Source organism: Callospermophilus lateralis, chromosome 2 (assembly GCF_048772815.1).
Source record: "Callospermophilus lateralis isolate mCalLat2 chromosome 2, mCalLat2.hap1, whole genome shotgun sequence".
NCBI lineage: Eukaryota > Metazoa > Chordata > Mammalia > Rodentia > Sciuridae > Callospermophilus > Callospermophilus lateralis.
Genome location: NC_135306.1, coordinates 54,320,355 through 54,330,222, shown reverse-complemented (window position 1 = coordinate 54,330,222; position 9,868 = coordinate 54,320,355). Strand labels below are relative to the sequence as shown.

At 42.8% G+C, this 9,868-nt stretch overlaps 1 non-coding gene across 1 annotated transcript; it reads right to left on the bottom strand.

The window, feature by feature from the left end:
* Positions 1-1,712: 1,712 nt before the first annotated feature.
* Trnah-gug (transfer RNA histidin (anticodon GUG)) lies at positions 1,713-1,784 on the bottom strand. The gene has a single exon. It is a non-coding gene; the product is annotated as a tRNA-His (tRNA).
* Between the last annotated feature and the right edge of the window lie 8,084 nt (positions 1,785-9,868).

Here is a 9,868-nt window from a genome sequence, read left to right as displayed (position 1 = left end):
CTGAGATGAATAGAGTATATTCTGGTCATCTGTAATAACCTGGATCTTTCTGAAGCCCCCTTTACCTGTGCCTGGGTACATGGCTTTCTTTAGGTTGGTACATACTGTGTTTCTGTGACTTGTTACCATTGAATTCTAACACAAACTCCTTCCTCAAATGAGTATTCCATTGCGTTTTCAATCTCTTAATAACATATAAATAACTATGGATGGGCTTATTCTGTTTTAACTAAAGGACACTTGTAGCTCAGCTGTCCTCTTGAAGCCTGATTAGTTCCAGCCAGCTGAGAAGGGCTGGTGGCCTTGAGGAAGAGCCCAGCCCAGGCCCTTGAAAAAGGGGCGGAAGAATCTGTAGGGTGGATGGAAGGAGTGAGTGTTGGGGAATTAGTCATGGGAAGGGCAGACCTCAGATGGAAAATGGTCTTGAAAGTGAGTCTTAGAGGAGATAATAAACCCATTTCACTCACTTCATAATGTAGTACTCTGAGACCAATCTCTTTGTTCCATAATCAGAGACAGGTCTTTTTTTTTTTTTTTTTTTTTAAGGGAGAAGTGACATTTATTCTAGTTTTTCTAGAATATTATTTCCGATAATTCACTGGCTCTGAAAGAACTTGATAGATCCTGCACATATTTTACTTGGAAAATTTTTAGTATTACATAAATAACCACTATGAGCTATTGCTAGGCTATTCACAAGGCAGGGGTTAGTGGCATTAAAAAGCATCTTCTATGATAGTTCTGCACATATTTTTACTTGAAAAGTTTTTATTATTACATAAATAACAAAAATGAGTTACTGCGAGGCCATCCAAGAGATAGGGGTTAGAGGCATTAAATGGCATGTTCCAGTGAGTCCTTGTTAAACATGGCGGGCTAGGGCTATAAAATATCAGGCTGTATTGTCCATATTTTCAAGTCCTGGAGAAAAGCCCATTAAAGCCATGTTACTCACATTAATTCAACATTTAGCCACTTACAATACAAACCCCAGTCTTTTGGAAAATGGCATTAAAAAGTTTTACCATATATGGACATTATTTATTGCTTGAGCCCCAATGTCTACTTACAATATGCTCTTTATCAGACCCAAATGCCCACTTCAGAGATTTTCGTTTTAAGCAACAACTGGCTTCTTACATTATCCAATGATGCAGGAAAGTTAAATTACAGCCAGTTCATATCATAGAAACAAAATGTTTCCTGCAATTACTGATAAGGGACAGTTCATTTTCTCTCTGTCATCCTGAAAAAAAACCCTCCTAACAACAATTCATGCCTGGTTAAACAGGATTTCCACATCTACTGCTGACATCTTTCCAAATAATTCAGGGTTGTTATTACTGTATAGCCCTGGCAAGGCTCAAAAGCAAGCAGACTTGACGAGTCTGCTCAAAGCAGAGCTTAAGTAGTTGTAATTAATAATAATTACATGCCCACTACACTCCAGTTTTATCATATTATCCGTCAATGCAAATAAAAAAAAAAAAAAACCCACACACCACACGCTTGCAACAGGATTAGCACATTACTAAAGCCACTCTGCATATGTCATATTTCTAAAGTTTAAAGTATGTGTAATGGTTTCTGTTTTATTGATCTTCATTATTCTCTGCCTGGTTGCAAAAAAAAAAAAAAAAAAAAATGGTGTTCAGAAGCAATAAACTATGGGAGCAGTGTTGTTGTTCTCTTCCAAAATCCTGCTTTCCTCCTGCCGTGACTCGGATTCGAACCGAGGTTGCTGCGGCCACAACGCAGAGTACTAACCACTATACGATCACGGCGAGCTACGGAAGAGCTGAGCACTAAGCTTTCTTTAAGAGCCATTGCAGTATTAAAATTTGTGGAAACACTGCCATCTATTGCCTAAGTATGTACATTTTCTTAATATTGGGAAAAAGAAGTTGAGTTTTGGTTATCTCTAGAAGAAAACTTACAAAGTGCTTGAATATGAAATCAACTTCTCTTGACGGATTGGGAAAATTTTAATAGGAAGGATTCACTATCCAAAAAAAAAAAAAAATGGTAATCAAGGTAAAAGACTGAGAGGCACTGGTCTGTTGACTCATGCTTCCTACATCCCCCCACCCCCTGATACTAGGGATTGAACCCAGGGGTGCTCTACCACTGAGCCACATCCCCACCCTTTTTATTTTTTATTTTGAGACAGGGTCTCACTAAGTTGCTGAGGCTGGTCTTGAACTTGGGATCTTTCTTCATCAGTCTCCCAAGGAGCTGGAATTCCAGGCATGTGCCACCGTGCCCAACTCAGTCTCTCTAATTTTAATAATGGGTATAGATTTTCCATCCCTACCACCACCAATTATGTTGCACTGAATAACAACATATCCAAGCCTCTTTTGTGTATATTCTTACTTCTGTTCCTATCCTTATTTCCATATGCTTTGGTAACACAGCCATAAAAAAAAAAAAAATACAACAAGAACAAAACGCCCTGCGACTCAGCATCATCAGAAAGTCTAGTTTCTCCCAGCAAAACAAACATAATCCCCACTGAACAAGAGGCACCTTCCAAACCCACTAATTCTTGAAGCTAACACACCACCTGGAGTATATAGGTCTAAAATCACATTCATCTCAAAAATAAGCTTCCCATTAACATTGGTAACCCATCATACAAAGAAGCTTGAGCATTCTATGCCATGTGCATTTCAAGGGGAAACAACATAAACTTTCCCGTAAAACTTAGTCAACACAAGGTACTCCAATCTTTAAAGAAACCACAAATAAAACTGTATTTCTCATGAATGGATTGTTATCAGAGTGTCTCCTTTAAGCCCCCTAAACAGGGAGGACCGGGGAGCAGCTGGAGCTTGCTGGCACTGAGAGTGGGTGGCCAGAACCTAATCCATGACCTGATTGGTGGCCATCAGCTCCAGAGCTTCTGGAAGGAGCATATGTCTGAAGATAAAAGTTTGAGACACAAAGGGTCACTCACACACTACCCTCAATCACCTATAGCCCCTGTTACCTTCCTTCACATTTGCACAAACAAATTTTTTCCCGGAGTCATATTGAAGATTCTTGCCTAAGGCCCTGAGCCCTGCCTGGACTATGCAGGTTCAAGACAAAGTGTTCTCTGGCCTAAGCAGAAACAGGAGGGTGAGTCTGGCAAAGGGTCACTGTGTAGCAAGGGGCAAAGCAAATCTCTTGATTGGCAAAGAGGAAATGGCTCCTTTCTGCAGTTCAGTGGTTTGTATAGCACCTTCATTATTTCTGCAGTGGGTACTTTCCAACAGACAACAAGAGAAGCAATATGTTAAAAAAATCAACTGGTAGGGCTGGGGCTGTAGCTCAGTAGTAAAGTGCTTGCCTAGCACATATGAGGCACTGGGGTGGATCCTCACCACCACATAAAAGTAATATAATAAAAGTATTGTGTCCATCTACAACTAAAAAAAAATTTTTTTTTAAATCAACTGGTAGAGTCCACATTATGGAACCAGACTGTGTGGATTCGAATTCTGGCTCTGTCATTTACTAACTGGGGGAACATGGGCTGTTTATTTAACCTCTCTACCTCCTTTCTCACCCATTTAGTGGAGATAATTATAGCACTACTTCTCAGGACTGCTAGGAGGATGAAGTAGGTAAGTGCCTGTCAACAACTTAAAATAGGCCTGTCACATAGTAAGTACTAATGGAAATGTTAGTTACATTATGGTGATTTACATAAACATATTTCATTGCACTCCTTAAATTATGTCACATGTCCCATCTGTCAGCCTAGGTCACACTGTGCAGTGATGCCCCAATCCTGGTAGCTTAGAATAAGCTTTTCTCTTGCTTGTGTTCATGTCTACTGCAGGGCTCTGCTCTGTGCCTCCTCACTCTGGGACCCCGGCAAAGGAGACAGCTACTCTCACAAACTCATGGCTCATCACTTGGCAAAAGGAAAGAGAGCTCTGGAAATTCCGGAACCAGCAACTAAAAGCTCTTCAGATCATTGGAGCCTGGGGGTCAAACCTCTAGAGAGAGAATTATGGATTTGGGGTACCATATACTTTACCCATGGACCAGCTATTATTGGGTATTTGGAAATCATTGGCTATCATTTTGTCCAAACTTTACTGCCTATTTTGCGATGCGACGTGCAGCCTGGTTCTACCATTTTCTATGATCCGCCAGCTGAGTATCATATCAGCCTCTCCTTGATTTCCCACATGCTTGGGTTAACGATCATGATCCCAGCTTCCATTTTGTGCCACATCTGGGCATACCTGAAAAACAGAGTCCTAGCTGAAGGATTGTAAAACACAGTGCAAGCCTGCAAGAGTAGGTCAAGGCAATATGTTGGACCCGTATTTTTCTGAATTTGTGTGGCACAATCAATTTGGAAATAGTACTTTCAGTTCTCTCTTACTGCATACATCAGAACAATTTCCTGTTAATTAATATGATGTTTTGACATTTGGTTTTGGTATGTTTTAGTACAAATATCCAGGAAAAAATATTTCATTTGAATACATCTGAGAAACAAATTGTTTAATTAATCCAGGCAGGGAAGGCATGATGATGACAGAGAGAGATGAAAGGAGGCAGAGAGAGAGGTAGTGAGCTAGAAAGAGGGGAGCAGGTAGAGAAAGGAAGAGGGAGAGGGAGAGGGAGGGGAGGAAGAAAGAGAGGCTTGCTTTTTTTAGATTCTAGTACTTTTTCCAACCCTCTCCCTGTGTGACCTTGGGTTAATCACTTAACTTCTCTGAATCTCTATTTCCGCATTAGAAAAGTAAAGGCCACTGGACTAGAGGAGTTCTCAGATTCCTTATGTCTGTGTCATACCATAAATGTAACTTAGAGAATAGGTTCATGAACAATAGCCCAGTGTAAAAATTTTGGAGGAAAAAAGAAACATTCAAAGCCAGAGAGTCTTGCAGCTATTATAGCTGTTGTTCATTTTTTTTTTTTTTCTTAAGTTCATAGAAGCTTGTCCACTTCCAAAGTCCTCAACCTTATTTTCTTGCCTATAGTAACACATTTTAAGTACATAGAGATTGGTCTGTTGGACGAGTGGTTTCCTTTGAATGTAAGGAAGAAAACCTTTTTCTTTTTAAATAATATTTAATACAGTGTGATTTTATTTTAAAAAATGCTAATACCTAAGCCAAGTGCATGCAAACATTGTGGATCAAAATAGTTTCAAACTAGAATAGCAAAGGGATCCAAAGATGGCAAGAATTTCTTGCTTGTGAGGGGCACTAAACGGTGGAATTCCTCTCCAAAGACCACTGTTGACTTCCTTCCGCAGAGTCTTTAAAAAGAAGATTGACGTTTACAGGTCTCATTGCTAGAGCAACAGCCTTGCCGCCTGACTACCATATTCTGCCTCTGATGGAGTTGTCACGTTCCCTGGTTGTTCATAATGGATTCTTGCAGAGGAGCAGGGACTGACAAGGGGAGACCCCCAGACTGGATGGGTCCCCACCTCCCAGCTGAGTCCTGTCTCCAGTGTGGCTGCTCCTCCCTCTCTTCCCAGACCAAGCTCCCCCACCCCCCAGCCCTCCTCTCGGTCCGCCTCCTGCCTCACTGGGGGTGGGGAAATGACAGTCAGATCCGTCCCTGGGCTGGAGGCCAAGAGCGGCAATCCGCTGGGCTGAGGCTGGCCCTGTGCCCGGTTTTCAGACAAAGACAGGTTGGGAACCCCCCTGCAAAGAAGGCTCCACAGTCTCCTCCTCCCAGGGTCCCGTCTCTTCTTTCTTGGGTTCTTTCTAGAACACCACTCTCATCCCAGGGAGGATTGTGTTTGTGAGAGACAGAGAGATGGAGAGGTGGGGGGAGAGGTGGGGCCAGGGAGAAAGACTGGACATTCTGGTGCCTGTAAGGGGACCCGGACCCCTCCTGCCTCACTGGGCACACACCCCATCCACACCCCAGGGAATGACTTGTATTTTTAGAAGAAAAAAAATAAGGTAGCTGAAAGCAAAGAAAGCTCAAGTTCAAGGGTGGCTCCAGATTCCCAACTTGCAGGCGCGTCACCACCATAAAAACCCTGAAGGCTGAATCCTCTTCCCTGTCACCATCTCCTTCAGGTTTCCTGCATGTATCAGAAAAATCTTTGGTTCCGAGAAATCACAAAACACTGGAGAAAATACATGATTTTTCGAATGCTTGTAACCACAAAATGTTTTAACAGTTTACATTTTCGAGAGTAAACTGCCTGGAGTGATTTTCCCCCTTGCTTATTAATGAATTCTATTTAACCAAGTCAGAAATCTTGCTGTGGGGGAAAGCTGGAATGGTAGGGCTGGGGGTGGGGAGGGGTTGTTGGTTGGTGGTTTAATTTTAATTTTTCTTGCCTGAAGGCACCATTAGAAAACTCCAGATGCAAGGCTTTCTGAAAGAATTCCTCATCCGATACAGCCCTCTGGAGTCCATGGGCCTAACCTTTATGATCTGCGGGGCCGGGCCCCTATCTAGAAACCTTATGGGGGGGGCGGCCTGATCCATTAGGGATAATGTACAAAAACAAGGAGCCCCATGGACAGCTGAAAGCCTGGGGCAGCGGAGAATTAGAGCTCTGTGTGTAGGAAAAGGGGTGGCATCAGGACCCCCTGAGAAAGGGGAATGGGGTGGGGAGAGGTGTTGCCTGATGATGGAAAGCCAAGGAGTGACCCACACCACATTTCTCTTCCCATTGCATTAAGACCCTGAAGCTTTAAGAAAGAGAAGTGAAGGGCTGGGAATGTGGCTCAGCGGCAGAACTCCTACCTAGCAAGTCTGAGCTCCTGGTTCAATCCCCAGTACTTTAAACAAACAAATAAAACGAGAGAGAGAGAGAGAGAGAGAGAGAGAGAGAGAGAGAGAGAGAGAGAGAGAGAGAGAGAGAGAAGCTGCACCCAGGGCCTTGTGCATGATAGGCAAGCATTGTGCCACTGAATTACCCTCCCAGCACCTACAAGCTCTTTTTCTTAAAGAAACTCTGGCATAGGCCACCCTAGGACTGAGAGCCTTGTATAAATGATTTGATCTTTCTGTGTTTAAGTTTTCTTCATAAAAAGGAACAACAACCCATAACGGGGTAGGGAGGGGGAGCATGGGAGGAATAGACGAACTCTAGATAGGGCAGAGGGGTGGAAAGGGAAGGGAGGGGGCAGGGGATTAGCAAGGATGGTGGAATGTGATGGACATCATTATCCAAAGTACATGTATGAAGACATGAATTGTATATGTGCGAACATACTTTATATACACACAGAGATATGAAAAATTGTGCTCTATATGTGTCATAAGAATTGCAGTGCATTCTGCTGTCATGTATTTAAAAAAATAAAATCAATTTTAAAAAAGGGAACAACAATAATATCTACAGTGTTGTGGTGAGGATTAAATACACACAATGCACGTAAAAGAGTGTCTGATACGGAGCACGCGCTTTGCACATACTAGCTATATTTGGGTTGCACCAGACTATGGGAAGGAGCTGCCTTCAGCCTCGGGCCAGAGTGAGGAGATGCCAGAAGAGCGGACGTGTGCCAAGGCCCATGGTAGCCTGTGCTGTACTGACTGGGCTCTATTTATGGTAAGTGGACTGGGTTAAGGGGCCAGTTGGACACCAGAGGGAAGTGTGCCTCAGGGTAAAGGTGCTCCTGTCCCAGGAATAGGAACATGACTGGGAACTGTGGTAGGGACAAGAGAAGAGGCAGAAATGCACAAAAGAAGGAAGGGCCTCAGAGCAGAGGCCGGCTGCACTAACTTCAGGCTAACAGGATGCTGCTTTCATGCTGAAGCAGCTGTGCCGGGAGCACACGCAGGCCAGGCCGGAGTGGGACCCTGGAGGGAAGGGAAGAGCTGGGGAGAAGGATGGCCGGGACATGTGGGAGCCTGCAGTCATTTCTCAAGGCTCTCCTGTGTAGAATGAGCTCACCAGTTGGGTCTTTTCTTAGCTGAGACTTTTTTTTTTTTTTTTTTTTTCTCTCTCTCTTTTCCTTAGAGTGGTGACAGGTTTGCTGTTAGAATGTCTGAGCTCTCCCATGCCTGCGCCTGGTCCCAGTTGGGTGGGGCTGGGAACAGTCTGTGACCAGGCATCTCTACAAGGAGCAGGCTGTCTTTCTCATCTATCTCTGACACACCGAACCTTAGGGTCTAGAAAAGAGCAGGGATCGGCTAGATTTAAAAAGTGGCCGAGTGTGCTTTGGAATCCCAAAGTGTGGTCTCACTTTAGAGCTGCGTGATGAACCGATAAACATTTTTTTAAAGAGTTCTTGAACCGGTCTCTTTTTCTTATTGTTTCATGCTTTGTTATTGATGATCTGAATTTCTTCCTTTTCTGAAATACCTTTTCACAGGTACACTGTGAGTGGCATAGGGGTCCATGAACAATCCTGACCTCTGTGAATACCAGAAATCACTGGGGCCACCACCTCTCCCGATTGAAGTGAAGCTAGGGAAAAAAAAAAATGAACAAGCACCTTGCGTATCAGGAAGGGAGTGCTATTCAGTTGATCAGACCTTGAAAATCTGGCAATTAGAAACAGATGAAAACATTAGCTGGGAGGGGTGGTGCCCACCTTAATCTCAGTGACCCAGGAAGCTGAGGCAGAAGGATTCCAAGTTAGAGGCCAGCCTCAGTAGTTTAGTGAGACACAGCGGTAAAGCACCCCTGAATTCAATTTCTAGTACCAAGAAAGAAAGAAAGATATGAAAACACTATTGCTATTACCTGATCTCTATCCGTTAGTCCCTTGAGAGTGAGATAGAAATTAGGGAACAGGACAATGATATGAAATGGACACAGAATGAACACCATGTTCACCTGTTCATATTTTGTTCAGGGTCTGCTTTGTTCAAGATAAAGTTTATAATCTGGGAATGTTTATTTAACTTCCTGTGCTTCATTGACTTAAAAAAAAAATCTCCTTATCTATTGCACAAGGGTATTAAGAGAAAAAATGTGAACTATTTAGAATGGTTTGAAAGGTGTTGCATATAACACACAACTGCAATTATTCTCACTATTATCATCATTATGATAACCATTATTGATGGGAAGGTAGATATTAAGTTTACAAGAAGAAGCCAGATTTCTATCCTAGGTAACTCTAGAACCATAAAGATATCTTGGATGAAAAACCTGGACCCCTGACAGCTTTCCCTTAATTATCATCAATTCTTTGAATGGGCTGGAAAGAAGAAAAAAAAAAAAAAAGAGTGAGGGGTGGGGGCGGGGAGGAGAGAAAACTAGCCTAATTGAATGTAGGATAAACTATTCATTAGTAAGCTAAATAGCTACGACATTTAATAACCTATAGTGCCTCATGGAAAACCAAGACACTGCCAAAAGTAATTGAAGTTTGTGATTCTCCAAACTGTTATTTAAAGCAGGATTTGGCAAGGCTCAAGTGGGTCTGCACCAATTTTAATTGCATTTTTAAAATTCAGGGTGGATATTGTGTTTCTTTACTCGTTATTTGCGCAGTGAAATCCCTTTATGGTGAACTTGCTTATAGTAAAAACCTTATGCAGTGATTTTAAAGTTCAAAGCATGTGGGAACTGTCTCTATCAAAACCCACGCTTCAAGTTCTGACCTTTTAACTGATTAATTCCCAGTTGCATATAACCACCAATTTGGTTTCTTTTTTTTCCCCAACATCTAACAAAGCAGTAAACCCTTATTATTACCACAGAGAGCTTCTTGGGGGGTCAGGATGGACTTGACCTAGGGCGAGGGCCCTCCAGGATTGACTGAATGGGCCCTGGAGGAGAACTACCAAGTGCCATGTCCACCTGAAGAAATGGCCCTGGTCACCCCTGACTCCCAGGCCTAGACACAGACATACTCAAACAATGCTTTTAGTATTGACCTTCGGTGCAGCGTATCCAAGAGACAACTGTATCTGCATTGCCCTCGGA